We start from the raw sequence: 22,865 nt of genomic DNA on the forward strand, positions 1-22,865 counted from the left end.
GGGAGTTCTTACTATTGGCTTTGACATGGCCTCATGTCATCTTGTTTTCTGGCCTTGCCTTGCTGCTTGTACACAGCTCCAAAGTGGGGAGGGCATGTTTCTGCTCCTCACTTTTTTTGCTCTTGACAGACCAGAGTGAACTAGATATTATCTGTAGAATGTGCAACTCTGCCTCAAAGTCAAAATATGGGAGCTTGGCCAGCCTCCGTCTTGGCCTTGACACAGACTGCTACAGCCAGCTCGGTTCTTTCTCAAGAGAAGGGGGCGAGGTTTTCAGGAAGCTTCGCCTCATATTGAGTAATGGTATTAATGCTGGGAGCCTTCTGGGGCCAGGTGGAAGCACACCACAGAATAGACGTATTGCTGTGGAGGTGACGGAATTTGAGTCCTGATCGAACTCCTTCCTGGGCTGATGAAGGGCTCACCCAGCTTGAGTTGGCAAGGATGTTGTTTAATCAATCGGTGAGGTGTTCCTAACCATTTTGTATATATTTTCTACTCTTTGCTACTTGTATATACTGCATTTTATTCTAATTGTACATTTTAATCAATTGACATTTGGAAATCTGCATTTACTGATATATTTGGTCTACGATTCTAAATGTTGCATTAATAAACTTGTGTGTGTTATTCTAAATGCACCTGAAGATGTTTTCTTGCCTCGCCTAAAGGGAGTGCTGTGTCCTTTCCTCGTCTCTAGGGAATGCTGCTCAAAGTGTGTTATTTAAAGGTGCAATGGTATATTTGCCTCCAAAGTGGGAGTGCAGGGTTTGGGTGTGTCCTTTTAGTGAAAAGCACATTCATTACACACTCATTGGACAATATCATCAATGTCGTCATTTGAGATGTCACCTGTGATATCATAAATGATGTCATAGAAAATGTCACACGTGATGTAATACATATGGTCATAAGCAGCGCACGGCAGGAGTGCAAGTTCTAGTTAGCTCTGGTGAATTTTGTTGGTTTTTTTTAACTTCAAAACGATAATGTTGTCACTGACATTTGCACTTAGCTATAACCTTACTTTACTCTTTGATTTTTCAGTGAATTTCTAAGTTAAAAAACACAGACCCTTTTATCACACCTAACTATAAAGTTAATTGAGGAAGGGTGTGTCCGGATAGATGGCTGAGTAGCAGCGTTATACGCCAGCTCCTGGCCCAACATCATCATCCTTTCACATCCTGCTGCACCGGAGCCCCAGTGAGCAACTTGACCCCACCCCTGCCATTGGGTAAATGTGGGGTGGCTCTATTGACTCTCAAAGCTGCCTGAAAGCCCTTCAATACTCACCGGCAGCGAGAACCATGTGGGTGCCATTGTGATGGAGGGGGCCGGGTGTGGCCGGAGCCTCCAGCCAGCGATGCGATGAGGCAGCAGAGTTTTTGCTGTGTGCCCCGGCAGAGACTAAAGATGGAATGCTTCTGTCAGTGGGCCTGGTTTCTCTCGTCCCCCCTCCTCCCCCTGGGGTGGCGGGTTACCCAGCGGCAGCTTTGCAGCTGACCACATGATTTGCGGCTGCCTGAGATCCTGCACCTGGGGGCTCCAGTGGGGCCTGAGTGGTGGGAGCTTTATCAGAGTGGGCTGGCTCTCTCAAGCTTCCCCCCCTCCACTGACGCTGCTTAACAGCAGGGACTCACATATAGTGCCCTGAGACCGATACGGGTCCTGGGGTGACTGCCGGCAGAAGTTAATGGCCTGGTGGGACAGCACAGACAGCCCTTGTGGAGTGGACTCCTGGCAGGCAGAGCCCTGCCATCACTTAGCCTCCTCGTCGGAGCGGTAGACTTCATACAGCAGTTGGGCATTAACCAGAGACACTGGGGCGGGGGCACAGAAACTAGATACCTGTGAGTGTCTGATCCCCTTGGGCCCATGAGGAGCTGCAGAGTGAAGGAGAGAAAGGGGCTTATCACTGGTGATTGATGGCCTCCTCCCCCACAATAAAATACTGGGCGTGCTGGACACCTGACTGCTCGAGTGCCAATATGGGGGAGTGAGCTGACCCCTTGGGAACTGCAGGTTCTGCTACTGGACTACTGGCAGGATTGTTAGGAGGTGAGTTGTAGGGGCTGAGTGCTCCATGACACTCCTTCGCCTCGGTCTGATCCGCCCAGCTGTCGGAACTTTGCCTGTACATTGGGGATGCAAGAGCTGCTGGACACCCGTAGACCCCTCCTCCCCGGACTCCAGACTCAGCGGACCTGTGCCCCCACTTAATACCACTGGGGCTCGCATGACACAGACTTGCCCCAGTTGGAGGAAACTAGTGACTGATGCTGGTGGACCACGTGCCTCTTGCGCCAGCCGCTACACCACCACCCTTGGAGCTGGGGAAAGGGATGCCTGCCACAGCCCGAAACCTGTGAGACTGGCAGTGCTTTGCTATGAAATAAACATAGATGACATCCAATTGACTTGTGCCCTGGTGGGCTGAGGATCATACTGGTGCTAGGGGGTGGTCCAGGCAAAAAATGCAGCGGACAGCTGGCCAGGACAGAGCCAGTAGACTTGCTGGAGTGGTGACTCCACAGATCACAACTGACAACAATGATTTTCGTGGGGGCACATGTGAGCTGAGCTTGAAACACATCATGGGCAAAGACTGGGTACCCTGAGGTGTGTAACAAACGCAGATGGGTCAATTTACTAGTCCGGTGCGGGTGGAGGCTCTCCTGTGGATTGCAGCGAGAGACCGCAGGACACCTGAGACCCAACAGGTGCCCAGATACTGACACCTATTGAGGTGTCAGGCAAGGCCTTGCAGGCAAAGATTGATGCAATGGAAATGGACATAAATCCACTTTATACTGATCTCTGCAAGGTGGCCGAAAGGTCTGTGGAAATAGAGCAGCAGGTGTCAAAAATGCAGGAAGAAATGGCTGCATTGAAAATAACAGTGGCCGCACTTGATGTCCGATCACACATACTTGAAGCAAGGGCGAAGGATGGGACGATTCCAAAGATGCAATCTGAGGTTTGTGGGATTCCTGGAGGGGGTTGAGGGGAGTACCCTGCCGTCATTCCTGGAGGACTGAAATAAGACGGCACTACCAGCTGCAAAGTTAAGGCAGATATTTGTGGTAGAAAGAGCACACAGGTCCCTATCCCCATTCCAGGGAGACACTCCATGAACTGTCGTAGAAACGATCCTGAATTATAGGGACTACGACGACATTCTGCTTAAGGCGCGTAAACGGTGGTGCCCGACCTTCGAGAACCACACCATGCGCATCTTTCAAGACTACTAGGGCCCTTCAACTGCAAAGACAGTGGCATCAAACAAAAATTGAAAGCCCTGAGTCTCACTTATATGCTGCGATACCCCGTAAAAGGCGATCCATGATGGTTGGGCACACTTCTTTCCCTCACCGGAGGATGGATGGGACAGGTTGAAGATCAGTGGGAGTGGCAGGTTCCCAGTGACAACATCAGGAGGTGCCCACAACATTGCCCATAAAGGAAGAGGCATATACGCAGATACAGGCAACACTCAGTTGTGAGAGCAAAGCCAGTGCACCAAGATGGCACCTTGAACTTGGAACTGCAGTGACCCAAAAGGGATGAGGCTATGGCACTGGTAGTCAATCACCTCTGTGACATCCTCCAGCAGACCTAGTCAATGAGACATAGATCCCTGGGACTGAACATGACTTGGTCTAGCGAAGGATGCCCGCACTGTAGTTTGACTAAGGTACAGTAACAACTTGGTAACAGTGCTGTTGGAAGAACGCCCCCGCGCTGGACAAGCGGCACATAAGGTACTTTGTAGAGTTGCTTGTGTAGGGACCCCTTAGAGAGAGAGAATTGGAACACTTACCCATGGTGATGACCCCACCACTGACTTTCCCACAGGGGGGGATTCAGCGGCACCGGGGCCTCATTCTTGGAGGTTCTAGCCACCAGTGAGGGGCCCCCCGTTCTCTTCTCTCATTTCCCCTCCTTATCTCTTGCTATTTCTCTTCTTCCCTTTGCTTGTTTGTTGTTTACAATGTGATTGTCTGAAGTTTGGAAGTGTGTGAACCGACCTGCTGGGCTATCTCAGGGGTCGAACTGCTGTTCAGGTCATAATTGGTCTGCTGGCCGGCACCTCTTCCCTTCGTCAAGTATCACTAATAGGGAACTTGAGATAGGTCCCAACACAGACGGACGTTGCCGTAGTTCATAGTGGGTGGGGATAGTCAGATGACTTGGGAGACACTAGTTAAGTTTGGAGATGTTTACTCTGGGAGAAAGGTGGGAGAGCAGTTGAGGGATAGTGTTAATTTTTATGCTGTGAATGGCATGCTTGTACCGGTGGGACGAATGGAACGGTCAGGGAGGTCAGACAAGGGGGAAGATTAAACCAGGAGTAGCACAAAATCACTTCCGATGAGTGAACCTATACTCTTGCTCACCTGGAATGTGAGAGGGCTGAACTAGTTTGTCAAAAGATACATGACTCACACTTATCTGTGGCGGGGGGTCCACATTTCTCTGCTGCAGGAGACATACTTCTTAGATGGGGAGTCCCAAAAATTGCAGAGGAAATGTAGGGGGTAGGTTTTCTAATCCACATACTCCTCTTATGCAAGGGGAGTATCTATTTGGGTGCCCCCTGGTGTCCAATTTTGACACGTTGCGGATGTAGCGGGAAGTATATCCTATTCCATAGCTCTTTAGATAGTAGAGTAGAGCGATGTGAATAATCCATATATACTCTACCAACATGGACGATGGTGAGTTCTTTGAGGCAATAGAGGTTGAGCTGCTCCCTTATGTGGGAATGCCCATTATTTGGGCTGGGGATTTTAATTGTGTCTTATATGGTTGGCTATACAGGCACCCACCCAGAGAGGGCAGCAGACCTTGCATGGTAGTGAGCTTAAAGGAGACCATGACAAGGCTGCAATTCGTGGACATCTGGAGGGACCTTCAAACCACCTCCAGAGAATTCTCTTGCTACACTCCTACATATAGGGCTAAACCGCTTCATTTTGACGGTGGATTGCGCTATAAACTTTCAGAGGGCAAGTTATCAAGTGCCCAGTTTGTCATATCTCGCCCCTTACTGCTCAAGTGAGGGGTGCAAGATCATTGGCTGAACATCCCACCCTGGGGCCTGAATCCCTCAATGACCCTGAATGTAAGGTCATTGAGTGAGCTGGGGGATCGGCAGGGTTACTTGGACACCAAATGGAACTCCACCGGGTCACGTGGAATGCAAGGCATTACAAGTGTTCATCAGGGGCGAGAGCCTCAGTAAGACCAATGGCACCAGGAGAAAGCTGGAGCAGGAATTGACGGAGGGGGAAGAGCTTCTTGCTCAACAGCAATGGGAGGGGAGTTGCGAGGGGAGAAATGCAGAGCTGGCGGAAGCACATAGACATGTTTCCCCCATCTGGGACAGATAGTGGCTGCTCCGGAAGGGGGACCACTGGGATGTATGCTGGTCTGGCTGCTTAAACGTAAGTGGCCACCTCAACTGATTCCATCCCTCAACCGACCTAAGTGGAGTAGCGGTGGAGCACTTCACGATAAATTTACTATTGCAGTATCACACAGCAGTGGTGTATGGAGCCCCTGAGCTGCCAGGTACCTCTCAGGTGGGGAACTGCCTACGTGGGCTGAGATCCCAGGCCTGACATTGGCTGAAGCCTAATGGCTCGAAAAGTATATATAGGTGAAGGAACTACAGGAAGCCTTTTGGAACATGGCTCATGGGAACTGTCCCAGACCTGATGGTCTCTTGGTGGAATACTTTCAGCTATACACCGCTTCCCTGCTTCCTTCCATTTTTGGGACCTTCCGTGAGTCATTCACCAACAGGGTCCTCCGGTCTCACATGTGAGAAGCTCTAATAATTATGCGTTTAAAGCTAGGCAGCGACCCGGCTGACTCCCACTCCTACTGCCCATTGTCTATGCTCAATGTAGATCTTACAGTGGCGTAACAAAACATGAGGAGACACCCCTGCAAGATATGCGGAAGTGGCCCCTCACATTCACATCAGTAAGGGCTGAGGAGACACCCTCCAGTATGGGTAAGCCTGTGGGCCACCCACACTGCAGGGGCCTTTGTTAGGCCCCTGAGATCTCTTATTCCCACAAAAGTGCTGACAAAGCACCTTGGCTGCACAGTGATCAGTGTGGCTTCATGCTGGGTCGGGGTACCAACATGAACCTGCAAAGGCTCTGCCAGTTTTTACATGAGACCTGGGATAAAGCAATGCGAACAGCACTGGTCGCCTTAGATATCGCAAAAGCATTCAATACCCTATAATCGGAATACTTCTAGTAAGCGATGAGTCCAATGGGCGTGGGTCTGTGATTTCTGTCATGGATACAGCTTTTATACACGGCCCCCAGGGCACAGGTCTGCACAGGCTGGATTGCTTGTGAAGCATTCACTGTGGAGAGGGTCACCGGACAGGGTTGCCCATTGTCCCCTCTCAATCAATCAATCAATTGATAAATCAAGTGGCTTGTAAAGAGCGACTACTCACCAGTAAGGGTATCAAGGCACTGAGGGGGGAGGGGGTTACAGATCTGTCGCAAGGCACTGTGGTGGTCTTGAGGTCCTTCGCCTGTTTGCACTCTCAACTTGAAGATTGTGGTGTGCGAGTGGGTGACGTGACACACACAGTATCAATGTACGCAGATGATACTCTGCTATATGTCACTGACCCAGAGCACGCAGTGCCTTGTCTGTGGCGGCTTGTGACTGAATTTGGGAGTGTCAGGCCTACAACTCAACCGCCACAAGACTGTGCTCTTCCGTCTGGCATTGCTTGCTGATGTGGCAGAGAATGCCCTTCCTGAGGTGGGACTGCCCTGGGAGGCTAGAAGGTTTCGTTCTTGGGGATTCAGATAACATACCACCACCACCAACAATATGAACTTAATTTGGGGAGAGTGTTGGATGGCCTCATGTCCTCTATAAATTTTATGGAACATGCTTGCACTGTCGGTTTTGGTTAGGTTGGCGTCAAGCAAGATGGTTCTACTTCCCCGTTGCTTCTATGCTATGCAGAATTCATTCTGGGTGCTGCAGCCCTCATTATTTCAGAGACTGGACGGACTCCTGGCTTTCCCCACGCAGGTGGAAAAGAGGAGAAGGTTCTTTCTAGAGGTCATACAACTGGACCTTGCTGAGGGAGGCCTGTGCCTCCCGGATCTCCAGTATAATTGTCTAGCAGGCCTGCTTCAATATGCATCTCAGTGGTGTGAGGATGGCCCCAATTGGGAGATGGTGTTGTTGGAGGGTTCAGTACTCAAGGAAGATCTACCCAAGTGGCTTATGTGTGGTTGCCGGCTCCTGACTGGCACCCCCTTTACAGTCTGTCAGGCCGCACAGGCATGAGAAAGAACCATAACTCAGGTACGAATGAGAGTGCCCTTTTCTAAGCTTCTTCCTATTTGGTGGCTGCACCCGTTTGACAACATATGTGCCTCCATGGATGTATTGAGATTGGGTGGAAGGTGGCTGCCAGAGTACAGGTGATCTATTCCTGAATGACACCATGTCACTTGAGGAGGTCGGTGTACACTTCAGTGTAGGTCTGGAGCAATTTTTGAAATATGCCAGTGTGTCCAGGACGGTGCAAGAAATCTGGACATCCTTCCCTGACCAGCCAAGCGATTCGCAGGTTCTACGGGTGACACTGATACCTGGGTCCACTAGGGGCATCATTACCCCGGCTGTACGCTGCCCTCAAGTTTGATAGGCAGACTAATATCACTTCCTCCTGCAACTGAAAAAAGAGGACTTGGAGTCCCCCCTTGTAAAGGGAGCGTGGAGGCATCCCAGGGCACAGGTGCAAGAGGTGGCCAGGCTGGCCAGCCACGCCAGGTTCAAGCAGACACAGTTCTACTATTTACACACAGCATACCTAACACCACAATGCTGACATTGGGTTTACCCAACGGATCAGATGAATGTGTGTGAGATGTGGGATGTCCCCTGACAACTTTAGACACGCCAAATAGACTTGCCATAAGGTGAGGCCCTTCTAGGAGGAAACGCGCCGAGAGGGGCAAATGGTGACGGCACTGAAAGTGGAATTAGCAGTGAGACACTCCCTATTAGGTCTGCTGTCGCTCCCAAGGATAGGCAGCAAAATGGACTACAGGTTTGCGCAGTTTGGCCCTGGTCCTGGCCAAACAGCATATCGTCATCCATTGGGCAGTTCATCCCCACGACATGGAACAAATGGAAGGCAGATTTATTGGTGTGGGAGGCAGCTAAAGAGTGTATGCTCCAGAAGGTACGAACAGATGGCAATCGGAATGAGACCTGGAAATTTGGGGCGCAATAGTGGGCTTGCTGGATGGAATTTTTTTCTTCAAAATGCCAATAAACAAATAAAAAAAACAACCCATAATGTTACTTTCACCTTTGTTTTTTGTGTGAATTTTTAGAGTTTTTTTAACGTAAAGTAATATTTCACTACCATACATAAAGCAAAGCCTCTGCCACACACAGCTGATGGTTGTGCATGGCGAGTGGTTGGCCGCAGGGCTTTGCCACAAGCCAGGCCCTGTGACGAACCCCTCACATACCGCCAACCCCGTGCTGTGCATGGCCATGGGCATGCACAGCACAGCATTGGAAGCATGCCTTGGCCTGCGGCCAGGTTTTGTTTACAGTTTTCTCTTGAGAAAAAGTTGGACATTTGAAGACTAGAATGATGGGTGTTACAACAAAAGCCTTTATTTTAGAATACAGTCAAAGGATTTTTTGCACAAGGAGGCAAACAAGGAACGATGACAGTCACTGAAAATTCTATAAGTCTCTACTGGATAAATTCAGTGCAGCCTCCTGGGGAAGTTGAAACTCAGTCTTTGTGGGTGGTTCAGTTTTAAGGCTCTGTGTGGTCACCGAGCTCTCAACGGCTCCGATACAGACATTGATTAAGGTCGACGAGTAACAGCGATGTAACGCTTCTATGGTACTTTTGCATTTTGACAGCAGCAGCCGGCATTGCCCGTGGGTGGGAGTGCGGGCATGAGGGGAATTAGCAGGGGGTGTTGCGGGCGGAGCATGGGGAAATTTGAAAAATAATAATCTTACCTATCTGCCGAGTCTTGCGTCTTCTGGGCTCCTGCTCTCCTGCCTCCGACAGGAACAGGAAGCAGGCAGCCAGGCTCACTCTCCTAAACCAATCACAATGCTACAAGCTGCCTTGTGATTGGTCAGGATGCCACCCAGCCAGGGGCTAATGGGGGGGCCATGTTCTCCAGCCTGCATGGAGAAGGCAGAGTTCGCATGACTGGTTTGGGCGTCACAAGAGGGCTGACCAAACAGTCTTTGCACACTCAGGGTTGGGCAAACTACTCCTCCCCTGCCCAAAGAGCAGATCAGCCCTGCTCACCCGCCTGCCCCCAATTCGCAAAGGAAACATAAAATGTTAATAACTTTTAGATATTATTACCATTTTATGTTTTGTCTTTCTTGCACTGAGAGAAAGCAGTGGGCGATGCTCCTCCGCCCTAGTGGAGGAGCCGCCCCTGCATATTGAGGCTGCAATTGATATTGAACTGCTATTTGTATATACTTAATGATTTTCACATGTCTCAAATTAGATTTATATGTGACTGCTGCAAGGCACTGTGAGTGAACTCACTTAAAATCACAAACTGTCTGGAGCAGTGGTTCAATGACTATTTACAAGCTGGAAATGTCCTCTTTTTGGAATTGTGGCGTGCCATTATCAAATGAGTGTATTTGTTAAACTAGAGGATCAATAATTCCGAAGTGACAGGAGCAACATCGATTGGAGCTAGGAAAGCAGAAGCTTCTACACTGTTTAAAGTAAATCAACAACGAACAACAATAGCAACAACAGGTGATGGGGCAATTGTGGAACAGAGTGACCTCAGTGAGACTCTGACACAGCTGGAAAGAGTGAGGTAAGGAAATGAATAAATAGGGAGAAGAAACTTCTCTCCAGGATGAGATCGACAAAAAAATAATTCTGTGAGGATTACGTCTTCCAATTTCCCCTAATTATGCTGAATTGAACTTTGCCCAGTTTTATGCCTGAAGAGCTTGGAGTCAACATAGGCAACGGGCTAAGAAACCTATCCGAGATAGCATAGTCATGGCAGACAGCACATCGAACTGGACTGTACCTTCATCAGGGGTGTTCGGATCTGCCATATTTTCATCTAGTCACAGTGGCCAGACAAGTCCAGATTTCATTCGAAAGCAGCTTTAGTCCACTACATTGAGTGGTCCGTCTCTACCCTACCCCAGCCTCAAGCCGCACTGCCTCCTGCCTGGCTAAACACTGGTGAAGAACAAAAGTGGCTCCACATCGTCACCCTGGCGTTCCCGCAGTCACTTATTAAATACCCCAATGGGGTACAGATCAGGCACAAGTCCTAAAACAAGATTAAAACAAGAGTCGGTAACCACGGGGAAGAATGCCCAAATACAGAAAAGGGTCTTTGAAGTACGTCTGGAGCAACATCAGCGATTACTAAAACGATGTGATTGATGTGGGCCAAGGGCAGAGTGTTTTAACAGCTATGGGTGAGGGAAAGGACATAACCGAAAGTGAAAGCGCTCGCACACATTCACAGCAAACAGCCAGCAGCAAACGCGCGCTCACAAGGACAAATCTGACACTGAAAAAGCGTGCGGCCGACTCGTATCCATATATTCAAGTAAGCAAGAGGTATACTAAAGTATACAAGAGGTCTTGAATGTTCGACCTAATAAGCAAGACGTCACAACAGGAAGTGACGTCACGAAAGGTGGCTTGCACCATCAGACTCATTGCCTCCCCTCGCTCACCCCTTAGCAAATAGAGCCACACATTCACTCTTTGGCCTCTCTGGGGCAAGATCCCGCCCCAGAGAGGCCAAAGAGTGAATGTGTGGCTCCATTTGCTCCAGTTATCGAGCACCTGGTTAAATAAGTGGGGGGACGCCGTCGACCCGCGTGGTACCCCGACTCAAGCCCTGGTACAGATGCGTCATTGCTCTGCAACATTAAGGAGTGACGCATGGTAAGGTTGGAGCCCCCACTTCATGGCCTCACAAGGAAGCCGCGTCTAGTGCCAACTGGGCGGAGAAGTTGGGCAGAGACAGTTTATTCTCTTTTTACATGTTTTTTTTTTTTACTTACTATTTGCTTCCTCTTTTTGTTAGTTGCAGGTATTGCTCTGACCCTTTCCTTTATTTACCATTTTATAAAGCACTCTGTTGCCTTCGGGCCAGTTAAGCGCAATAGGAAATATTAAATGAAATAATTTATGCGCAGCCACTCCTGACTCAATAACAAAAATCATACATATTGAAGTAAAAAAAAAAGGTAAGATTTCACCATATGAATACAGATTGAAGTATAACTGAAATGGAGACTGGTTTCCAGATAAGGTTATCATAAGAAGCAAGAAATATGCAATGTTACTGTATACACAGCACAGCCGCAACTTAATATCAGAAAAAAGCCTCTGCAAAAGCCAAAAAGAATGCACTGCCTTAGATGTGACCAAACCCTGGTCCGAGGCTGTGGGACACGCAGTGCTCTTACATGGTGATATGAATTCTACAACACAGTGGGAGGAAGAGTTTTCAATTAATAATTCACAACTGCCAGGCCAGAGCAGTAATTCACACTGCTGGAAAACATGTCACAGGTACATATGGATTTAGAGGGAAAGCTGTCAACGCGCTGAATATTTCCAGATCAGCGTCCTCGTGACGTCAGTGCAAGTGCATCTCCCGTTACTTCATTCAACCCCCTTCTGAAAATGCGGTTCCTCCTAAAATAGGCGAACGAAAGACAGTATCAACGGCACTGCTTTGCATAATCCCAATATCTAGCTTTTTATATGCTTCAAAGCGCTTTCAGATCCTGGAAATAGAGGGAGAAGGAGCGAAGGTGGTTGGGGTAAATTGGGGTGAATCAAAATGTTGAGATACGGCGTTGGAAGAAAGGGAGCAAGGTGCGACAGGGGCACTTGGGAAGCAGAAAGGCCGTCTGAGGTCGGAATGCAAGTTAAGAACAAGTAGTTTCAATGCAATAGGTCTCACGTTTGCAAGAGTTTAAGCTCTTGGCATTGTAAATGACAATACCTTTTATTTATGTGTTTTTAAAAGCAACACATATATGAAAGGCATTGCCAATTCTAATGGCAGTAACTCAAACTCTCACAAATGCTAGACCACTTTAATGGTGCCCGTGCCCCTTTCAGGGCCGGACTGGGAAAAGAAACCGGCCCTGGCAAACTGCTCAGCTGCCACACCCCTCGGGGTGAGGGGGAGTGCAGCTGAGCAGTTTGATAGGGCCAGTTTCGGCCGATTTTGTTACCGGGGGCCGATATTGCCGACCCGCGGTAATAAAAACGGCCCCCCAGGGGCCCAAAATCGGCCCCCACCCTAGCGGCCTACTGAGGAAACGCCTGGTGCCCGCTGTGGCCAGTCCGGGCCTGGCCCCTTTCTTTAGATTCTGCTTGCCGTATTCAGGTTACAGCGAGCAGCGTCCAAAGAGAGAGGCGCGGACAACATTAAAGGGAAAGCGCGGTAAGGGCGCTTTCACTCCAAAAAATAAAGATAGAAAGATTCTGTAGCGATAATGTGAAAGCGGACCGCGCTCTACATTAAATAAATAAAGAAGCGCGGCCGCTAAAGTGAAAGCAGACAGTGCTGCAAATTAAATAAATTCATTAATAATAGCAATATAAAAGCAGGCCGCATGCTGTGACATCATGGGTGGAATAGGGGAAGATCATTAAAGAAAATAGTGCTCACCGACTAGATAAAGCAGAGCGTGTAACAACACAAGTAAAAACGTTTAGTCCTTATGGGAGGTTACAAATGCACATGGATGTACCAAGGAGAGGCTAGTAAGGCTATTCACGGATGAAAAACAAAAATTTCAAAAGGACAGTAGCAGGAGCCAATTGAAAAGGTGGGCAGGAAATGGTCAGAGCTTCTATGCCATACCTCAATTCTAGATCCAGTTCTAGGATTTTTGGGGCCCTGTGCCAAAAGGGAAGGTGAAAGGCCCCTCTAATTTGCAAATGTGACATATTCAGGGGTCCAGAAGCTGCTTTGTGGAGATTTCTCCTGGGCCCCAGCTTCTCCTCTTAGCCACCTTCAAGCACCTCTTTTACAGCCCATTTCGGGCTGAAGGTGTGAGAAATGCTTGGGTGCTGAGAGTTAAAACTGTGCAGGCTCTAAAGTGCTAGACAATGGGCGCACTGCTGTGTCTCTGAATGGGAAGCCGAGCAGGAGACCTACTTGCAGGACAAACCTGCAAAATGCATCTCATTGCAACTGGGACAACATCCATAAAAAGCCCAGGGAGGGCCCCTTCTCCTCCCTTTCATGCAGTGGTCCAATTGCAAAGAAACACATTTCTTTCAACGGAATCATCAGGAGTACAAGAGGGCTGGTGGTGTGTTGAACTGGTGCAGGGCCCCATGCTGGTGGGCTGAGTGTGGGGCCCTGGGCAGCTGCCCACACGGCCCATGCCTAGAGCTGGCCCTGCTCAATACAGCATGCCTCGCAGAGCAACGCAGGCGCTGCCCAAGCTCGACCTAAAAGAAGACAACACACAAACACATGGGGGGGACGTAGAGTGCCACTGGGCCTCTACAATGGGGCATATCAGCAGAGATGGGTTGAGAGGAGAACACGGCACATAGAGCACAATAGAAGCAAATAAGGTAGATCAGAGAAGGAGAGTCCTCATGGGAAAGAGGAGAGAAAAAATAGGAGAACCTTGTGAGATAGAAGGTGGCAATGAAGGAATGAGTAGGAGGAGAGGGAATTTGAGGAAGAAGCAGCAGGAGGGGCAGAGCGGGAGGAGGGGCCTTGGAAAAAAGGGAGAAAATAGTGGGCGAGTGACATGAGGGGGATCCACCTAGGAAGCTCACATAGTGTAAATCGCTGTCACCCACAGGTCTAGAGATAACCCCCCACACCTACAGTTCCTTCCTACTAGGAAGGATAGGAGACCGAGGCAGGGTGGCAAAGTGTGGTCAAAAGGACACAGCTTGCTTTAATTGTAAAACAAAGATTTGCAAAGACATTACAAACCTAATAAGCATAGGACACTTGTAAATGACGGGTTTTGCAGGACGTATAGTCAATTGTTCTAAGATAATCTCAAAAGTAAAACACTTTTGAAGCATTGGTACATTGACAGTAGCAGTTCACATAACTTCCTACTTATATCTCCCACAGGGTCAGGCACATGACGCCAACAATTAGCATCCTCACACGCGAACAAGCAAATAACACCATCAAAGAGCCGCCTAAAGGCACTCCAGTCTCAACATTGTGATAGAATAAGTGATGAAATATGGCTAGAAACACAGAGCTCAAACAACAGTGAAGCACATAATGCAGCTCCCTGCAGGGGCGTCATATAGGCCCCCGTGAGGGAGGGGGGGGGCTGAGCTGCAGGGGGCCCCCTCAGCACAGTACTCAGGCTTGATCCGGAGTAGGGGGCCCCTCTGAGTACCTTGCAGGGGGGCCCCTTCAACTTTCGCCACGCCACTGCGCTCCCTGCAAAGGCATACGTGCCCAATCTAGTCAGTATCAAACCCTGGCCAAGCCCTATTACCGCCAACCCTCAATGGCTTTCTTAATAGGAGCCTGTGGGTGGGTATTGGGCACAGCTCCAAGCCACCAATGTCCGGTGTCTGTATGAGGAACTAGAGGTAGCCCCTCTTACTGTCCTGGGATTTAAAACCATGCATCAGTACGCTCCAAGATTACTTCACCATTCACTTGGGGGGGAAGGTGGGAGGAGAATAACCTCCTCAGTGAATTTCTAGGGTTTTGCAGTGCTCCATGGGACCTTGGACATTATTGTCAGAGTTAATCTGAGAATGGTTTACCACTTTTTGGTCGACACCCTAAACATGCTCCTTCTAAATACAGATTCCTTGGTTTTTGCTTTACCCATTTAACGATTCAGAAAACCGTTTCCAAATTGTTAAGTTGAGTTAGTACAATCCAGAAAGCGTTTTAGTGTTCGCAATCTCTCAGATGTACAGAATCTGAGGGATTGCGACCATTAAAACACTTTCAATGCGAAGTCCTCAGTTCCATTAAGAAAATGTAAGAAGAAATGTTGAAACTGCACCAGCCTTTGCTTCAGATACATTTATGTGTAGTAAGCCTGCAGTATATACATGTGAATTTAAATACGGGTTGCTCTTACAAAATCTACAAAGATGGAATAATTCTAAGCAATGTGCAATTTGAATTCATGTGTTGGGTGCTTTTGAATTAGATTTTTTTTATTACTGTAATGTGTCTGGAAAATATTTTTTAAAACTTAATGCAGAATTAATTTAACACGATGGTACCAAACGTAATCTCTGAAAACTTCCTTTATGGCCTATTAAGGCACTCAAGCAAGAGTGTCATCGAAGAGTCCCATCTACCTCACTGGACAACTCCACAGCAGTGAGTTCCACAAAAAGACAAGACAGCTAGTCCCGATTTTAAACCTTACAACTTTAAAAACGAACATTACATTTACAAAATCTTTAACTTTTTTTAGATTATATAAATGTGTTACGCCGCACGTCAATAAAGTTTTTTGCCTGAAAATAATGAGTATGCTCCGTAAATTATTTCCTGATCGTTTTAATCCGAGATTGAGATAGTTTTCTAATAAAACCAATGAACTGGTAGCACGCAGGCATCACGTGTGAAGAGATTAGACAAGCATTCTATAAATACCATTATTTCTAAACATGAATTTAGAAACACTTTAAGAGGAAAACCTGCGGTAAAAGGGTTATCACAAATGCTAAAGTTTATTCTACCAACGCAAACTAACCATAAGATGTTGAAGGCCTACCTAAACCCTGCATGCATTGTTCTAGGTGATTAAATACCTTCCATTCAAATAAGCATTTCAATCTTCCAGCGACCACATTACCCATCTGACTTCCATATCAGCCTATGAGTGAGCTGCATTTCTCTACGTAAGGAATGTTCATCTCCAGCCAACAGCCCACTCCAAGAGATGGGCAGTACTTAATTTGTTTTTTTAAAGAGTACAGGGGTCCAACTTTATTCCTAGGTTACCTGCGTTCTCCCTTCACCACAATTTCCCATCTTTTACATCATTCTTTCTTTCTCGCTCATGCTTTGGGTCAAAAGTGGATGACAGAACATAAGTCCCAAGCCCAAATAATAAGTGCTGGTGCCCTCTGCCTACAACCATCAGCAGGCAAAAGGCACTTGAGATTGGGACAAACATAAGCCTAGTCCAGTTCCATTGTTGAAATGCAAATCTTCCATCTGCCCACTGCATTCTGGAGAGCAAACTCTAAATTTGTTGGTAAAAAAATCAAATGTTTGTTCCTGTTCTTCTCTGAACCAGAACACAGCAACCTAAGACTGGCTTCACCATGATTGAGGCTTATCAGCTAAGTACAGCTTGGATCTAGAGATAAAGGAGCAAGATTAAAAGGAGTTAACACCACCAGAATATCACTTCTTCCAGTGTTCTGGTGGCGTTAACTCCTTCACTTTATTTAGAAGGTGGCATTGCTGTGCTGTGCATGCTGTAAATAATGCCCCTATCCACGCCGCACTTAGCATGAAAGGGGTGTGCAATGGGTGTTGCAGTGGGGGTTCCACTGCAACACCCATTGCTTTTTAATGCTGCCCAATAATTACATGGTATGGGGCAGCACCAAAAATACTGCCAGGGAATACCTGGTCTTAAACAGGCGATACAAGTAAAAATGTTTTATTTCTCCTTGTATTTTGCTCTTACCCTAGCAAAATGGCGCAAAGGTGCCTTTGCTGGCACTAGGCAGTTGTTTTAGTGCCAGAGCTAGAGGTAACGCTGGAGTGCGCAGCATTCTTGTGAATATTGCGCATGCCTGCGTTTTGAAACTGTCAGAGTGTGCAGTTATCAATTTTGGCCTAACACCACAGTCTACCAGTTTCTTGTAACTATGCCTCCACAGTGAGCACAGGACCCACATCTGGGCACACCTCTCCCACTTAGGGCAACACACTAAAGTATGCAACAAAAAAAATCCTGTCTTATGGCTGATGTGCTCGAACCAGGGCGAAACCAGTCCTGGGTTGCTTGTGTTCTGGTTGATGACTAACCTGGCCTTGCAGTTTGGGCTGGACTGTTCCCACTTGAGCAGGGTTCAAAACTGATTTGCATATGGCTGGGTCCAAACTGAGATGGCATAGGGTGCAAAATAGCGATGGACTGAGATGCAGCCCAGAGCAATGACTAGTGACAAAGATTATTTCAAGCATTCCATCCATCACGTTTTTGTATACTTTAGTGTGTCTCCCTAAGTGGGACAGGTAAGCCCAGATGTGAATCTTGTTCTTCTTTCTCCCTTTTTTGCATCTCTCTCTCCCTTGCTCCGAGTCAAATTTGGATGAAGAAAAATAAATCCCAGTCCCCAAAATGCCTGCCAGTGCGCATCACCCACAACCACCTGTACACATTAAGCTCTGGAGGAAGAGTGTAACAAAGTAATAACAATAAGATCTTGCATATGACTCTAAACTATAAGTTCCTGCAATACTATCTGATGCCTCGGGAGAGAAGGATGTGAAACTGATGACTGAGTCCTTTCAGAAGAAGCAATACAGAGTAACTAAAAATAAACAAAGGCAAGAATGATGCAGGCCAAAGCTGGAAAGGCAACCAGGAACAATGACATGGGGAGTCAAGGGGCAATAAAGATAAAATAATGAGAAGTAGAAGATAAAGAGAGTGGCAAGGAGGTGGTGGAGGTAGTTTACAGACCAGCACAGCGCGGAAGAACAGGTAGCCTAGCTAAGAGGAGAAAGAAGTGAATAGAGGAAGGAAGGGAGATAGAAGGAGGGAAGTAAAGTGTAACACGTAGATAAGCACAGATGAACAGAATCAATGTTGGCATGAGGGCTTGCGAAATGAGCACAGAAGAAGCACATCAACTATTCTTGGAGTATTAGGAGTCATCTGAGCCGGGCAGTAAGCATCAGAGTTTCAGCTCAGATTACAGTAGAGGGAGCAGGTTGGGAGTAGTAAGGGGTTATGTATCAAGAGGAGAGATAAGAAAGCAAGAACTCAGAGCAGTGAAATGAGACAGAAAACAGGTGGAGAGGAGATGGCGCACCAGCAAGGACACCTCCGAGCTGGCAGCCTTCAAGACCTCCCTCAACCTCTACCACCACCTGCTGAGGGCAACAAAGAAGACCGCTATTGCTGCACACATCAAAACCAGTGCCAACAAAACCAAGGAACTTTTCAACATTGTTAAGGAATTCTCCAACCAGGTTGCCAGCGAAAACAACATCACACCTTCACAGAACCTGTGTGACAAAATTTCCAACTTCATTCACAACAGTATTGCAACCTTATACACAAACTTCAAAACCCAACCCACACCTACGGACTTCCTAGACAGACACACAACCACCTTAACCGACACAAACCACACACTAACCACCTGGAACATTCTCGTCACCCACGACACCTCCTCCACCATGAAATCCATCCACTCTGGTGCTCCCACAGACCCAGGCCCACACCACATCTTCATCCTCGGAAACCAAAGGATTGGCCAGGAACTCACCACCCTACTCATCACCTCTATCGCCACTGCAAGTTTTACTGATGCTCAGAAACACCCAGTCAGACCACTACTCAAAATACCCACCACCGACCCCAGCACACTCAAAAACCACTTGCCAATCTACTGTTCCCATTCCCAGCGAAGGCACTGGAAAACATCATAAAGAATGTAATGTAATGGTGTCTTGGAAAGCGCATGTATCACCCCGCCATGGGGTATCTCAGCGCTGTAGACCGCTGGGGAACCCGTCCTGGCTTTCCCTGTGAGATGGTCCCTGCTGGGTATCTCCAAGGTGAAACCAGGCATCCCCAGCGTATGTGAGGGGCCGTTGTGGAGATAAGGCAAGCTAATGCCCAGAGTTGCTGAGTGTGATCCCTGGTAAGAGTAGGCACTGAGGCGAGAATTATCAAGTCCGCTGACCCTGGTCCACGACCCTGCCGCGTCGGGAATTGAACCCTGGTCCCAGGCCGTCCTCTGCTTCCGGGTCTGCCGCCTCTAACCAGTGAGCCACACCACTCCCCAGTGAGCCACACCACTCCCATGACACAGCTGGAGGAGAACCAGCTACTCAACACCTCCCAATTCGGCTTCCGCAGCAATGACAACACTATAACCACCCTGATCGCAGCCACTGGCAACATCCGAACCCTTCTTGACCAAGGAGAAACAGCAGCTTTGATCCTTCTCGACCTTGCGGCAGCCTTCAACAAAGTATCCCACCATACACTGATCGAAAGACTCCACCACATCGCCATCCAAAGGGAAGCACTCAAATTGATCACCTACTTCCTCAGAGGATCCACCTCCCACCTTTCATCTCTGAATCCAAGGAGATCAGCTGCGGTATTCCCAGGGCTCATCCATCAGCCTCACTCTTTTCAATGCATATATGACCCCGTTGGCCAATATTGTCAGATCCCATGGTCTCAACATAATTTCCTATGCCAACAACATGCAACTCATCCTCTCACTCACTGACGACCCCACCACCACAAGAATCAACTTCCATAGATGCATGAAAAACAAAACCGATTGGATGAAGAACAACTGCCTGCAGCTGAATGCAGACAAGTCGGAAGTACTGATCTTTGGCAACATATAATGACTCCTGGGGGCCCTCAGACCTAGGACCTGCCCCCACTCCCTCCAACCATGCCAGAAACCTCGGAATCATCGACAACAAGCTCACCATGAAATTACAGATCAATGCCATTGCCTCCGCCTGCTTCCCCATTCTGCGGAAGATCGTCAAGTGGCTAAAGTGCCTACCTCTACACACAAGATGCATCGTGACACAAGCCCTCATCACCAGCCGACTGGACTATGGCAATGCCCTCTACATATAAAATCGACAAACACCTACAGAGACTTCAGGCCATACAGAATGCTGCAGCTAAACTCCTCCTCAGCCTTCCCGACAAACCCACATCACATCCCACCTCAGGAAACTCCACAGACTCCCCGTCTAGAAGAGATACCACACACTCAAGGCTCTACAGAACCAAGGACCTGCCTACATTAACCACCAACCATCGAGAAGACTGCGCTCCGCCTCCCTTTCAGTTGTCCACACTCCCCACATATACTGAAGTAAAGGGGGGGGAGTCTCTCTCTCCCACATCGCAGCAAAGACCTGAAACAACCTCCCCTTGCACCTCTGGACCATCGCCTCACTTCCAGAATTCCGAATGGCCCTCAAGACCTGGTTGTTCGAAAAAGCCCCCAGGGCCGGCAAGCACCTGCATGTTTAGCCACACTTTATATATCCTGATTGATTGATTGAAGGGGAGAAGTCAATCTGCAAAATATCCACTTGAACAGCAAGTCTATAGGAAGGCACGAAAAAGGTAAGAACAGCATCAACATTATGGGTAAAGTGATAAGATGGCTGGAAATAACAAGCCATGCAATGAAAAGAGGGTAAGGAAGATACAAGACTAATGAGATGTACCCTAGAGTTACAGAAAAAGAGCACTTCACTGGCATTATTTATCATAATTTAATGTTTCGTTGATATGAACACTAAAGAGAAATAGGATTCTATGAAACTAACACTGTAAGTAAAAGTTGTCTAGATTCAACTGTCACCCTTTGCCAGATGTGACATTTTTCAAATTTCCTTTCTATAGCATCTATTTGATGTAAGGTCAAAATATGTTAGATGTCTCTCTTATGGAGTTGTTATGAAATAAGGAAACATTAACAAGACAGAACTTGTTAGAAACATCATACAGCATATAAAATATTAGTTTTTTTCACTAAAGCATGATTCAGTCAATTCTAAATTTATACATAAACATTAATGCACAATTAAAACCAGTGTAAAATCACGAATTGTTAATAAACATCAATCTTTCAACATGAAAAGAACAGCATTTTTAAAATGACGAGTGCAGCAGTCATAAATATAAAGTACAAATTAAAAGCCCACAAGTTGAATTCCAATAATAGCACATGCAATTTTCCCCAAAATGAGCTAACAAAGTCATATCACGAAAATTTCCTTCGAAGTACTGTCAATTTCTAGTTATATTTGCCCAAGTAGGCTATTTCCACTATCCAGTGGTACAATCAGTCTTGATTCCTTTCCACCACGCCTTGGTTCCTACCAATGAAAAAGAACAATTGATGGACAGAATGTCATACATTCACCCCAGTACATAGATATGGGCCTAAATCCATCGTTTTTTGGCTCAACATGCCATTCCACTTTAAACCCAGCCAAATGCAAATCAGTCTGGACCCTGTGCCCAATGGGAACAGCCCAGCCCGAACTGCCAAGCCATGTCTTCCCTGGACCGGAAACAAGTATCCAGGGACCGCTAATGAGGGCTGTTAGCCCGAAACCTGTCCCAAGATGCTCGTTTCCGGTTCAGGGAAGACATGGCTTGGCTGTTCGGGCTGGATTGTTCCCGTGAGGCACAGGGTCAAGACTGATTTGCATATAGCTGGGTCTGAACTGAGATGGCGAAGTGAGCTAAAGAACGATGATGGATTCAACCCAGATCTGTGACTGGGGGTGAGTTTTGAAAAGATTCAGCGCTCGGTCTATCATCTCGTTGTGTTTGCTTGGTTTCTACCAAAACATGTGATATGGAATGGAAAACTTTCCTTCATCAACGAATAGTACTTAGATGAAAACTGCCATGAGTGCACCTTATTAATTCTCAAATGTGTTGGTTAAGACATTATATAATACTAATTAATAGGTTAGGAGACCTTATGCATCTATGTATTCATTTTGGGAATAAACTGAGAAATGATGTTGATATACTTGACTCAACGTGATTCGTTGCTTCAATCCTTAGACACATTTTCAAATTGCTCACATTCCGTGCACTTTCTTCAAATATATTTTGGGAAGTTTTTTTATCCTGCCTATTTAATTATTCACATTTGCATATTGGGTTATATCTTGCTATGCAATCGAATTTCAGGAAAGCATGTGACTTTCTAATTTGTGCTAATGTTATCTGTATCCCATAATGACTTAATCAAACATTGACTGAATATCAATTTGATATTCAAATGCTATCATCCATTTCACTGCATGAAATAATACACAGAAAAAAACTGTATAAAAGTAAATGTTCCCCAAATAAATAAAAACAATAACAAATGAAAGAAGTACGTCTGGGAATTTTTACACAATTTGTTTTTGGTCTTTGGTCTACGTGGCTCACCTCCAGCTCATTCCTAATGTGATGTTCCTATTACTGGCAAGCTCCAGAAATCTTGGGCAATTAGTCTGCAATAATGCAGTATTCTTTAGTCCCCTAAATACTCGTTTGAACTTGGAAGAGGTAAAGCAGCATCACAGAAGATCTGCAGGTCCTAATGAGTGCCTAGTTCTTAGGTAATGTACACAGACAGCTTTTAGCTGTCTTTTGTCTAAAGACCACTTGAGGACTGTGATCTTCGGTCCTGCTCATTACTTAGCTTTGGTTTACTTTCTTATCAATCTGCTTGCTTCTTATTCAAAGGCTTTAGTTTCTCTTCTTGTGGAGCACAGTTTCTTTACCATCTTTTGATAGATCACTTGCATCCTTTCAATGGCTACATTCAGGAAACCATTTTTTTTGTGTGTTTCTTTCAGCACCAGGAAAATACATATATTTTCATACTCTCTTCCTCGCGTTCTACATCGCTTTGAAATCCTCCATCTCCGTGCTCTATGTTGCACCCTCTTCCCCCAACCAAGCTCATCCACGGCTCTCAACAACTATGCATTTTTTAAATGTCTTTCTCCTTTATTGCTCCCCTGCCCAATCCCGATTGCCCCCCACGTTCACTTCTCCCCCACCCA

At 47.0% G+C, this 22,865-nt stretch overlaps 1 protein-coding gene across 1 annotated transcript in view; it reads right to left on the bottom strand.

The window, feature by feature from the left end:
- The window catches only part of ADCY5 (adenylate cyclase 5), a 1,577,350-nt gene that overhangs the window by 1,459,018 nt on the left and 95,467 nt on the right, over positions 1-22,865 (bottom strand). The window lies entirely within an intron of this gene.

This window comes from Lissotriton vulgaris, chromosome 2_1 (genome assembly GCF_964263255.1).
Source record: "Lissotriton vulgaris chromosome 2_1, aLisVul1.2, whole genome shotgun sequence".
Lineage (NCBI taxonomy): Eukaryota > Metazoa > Chordata > Amphibia > Caudata > Salamandridae > Lissotriton > Lissotriton vulgaris.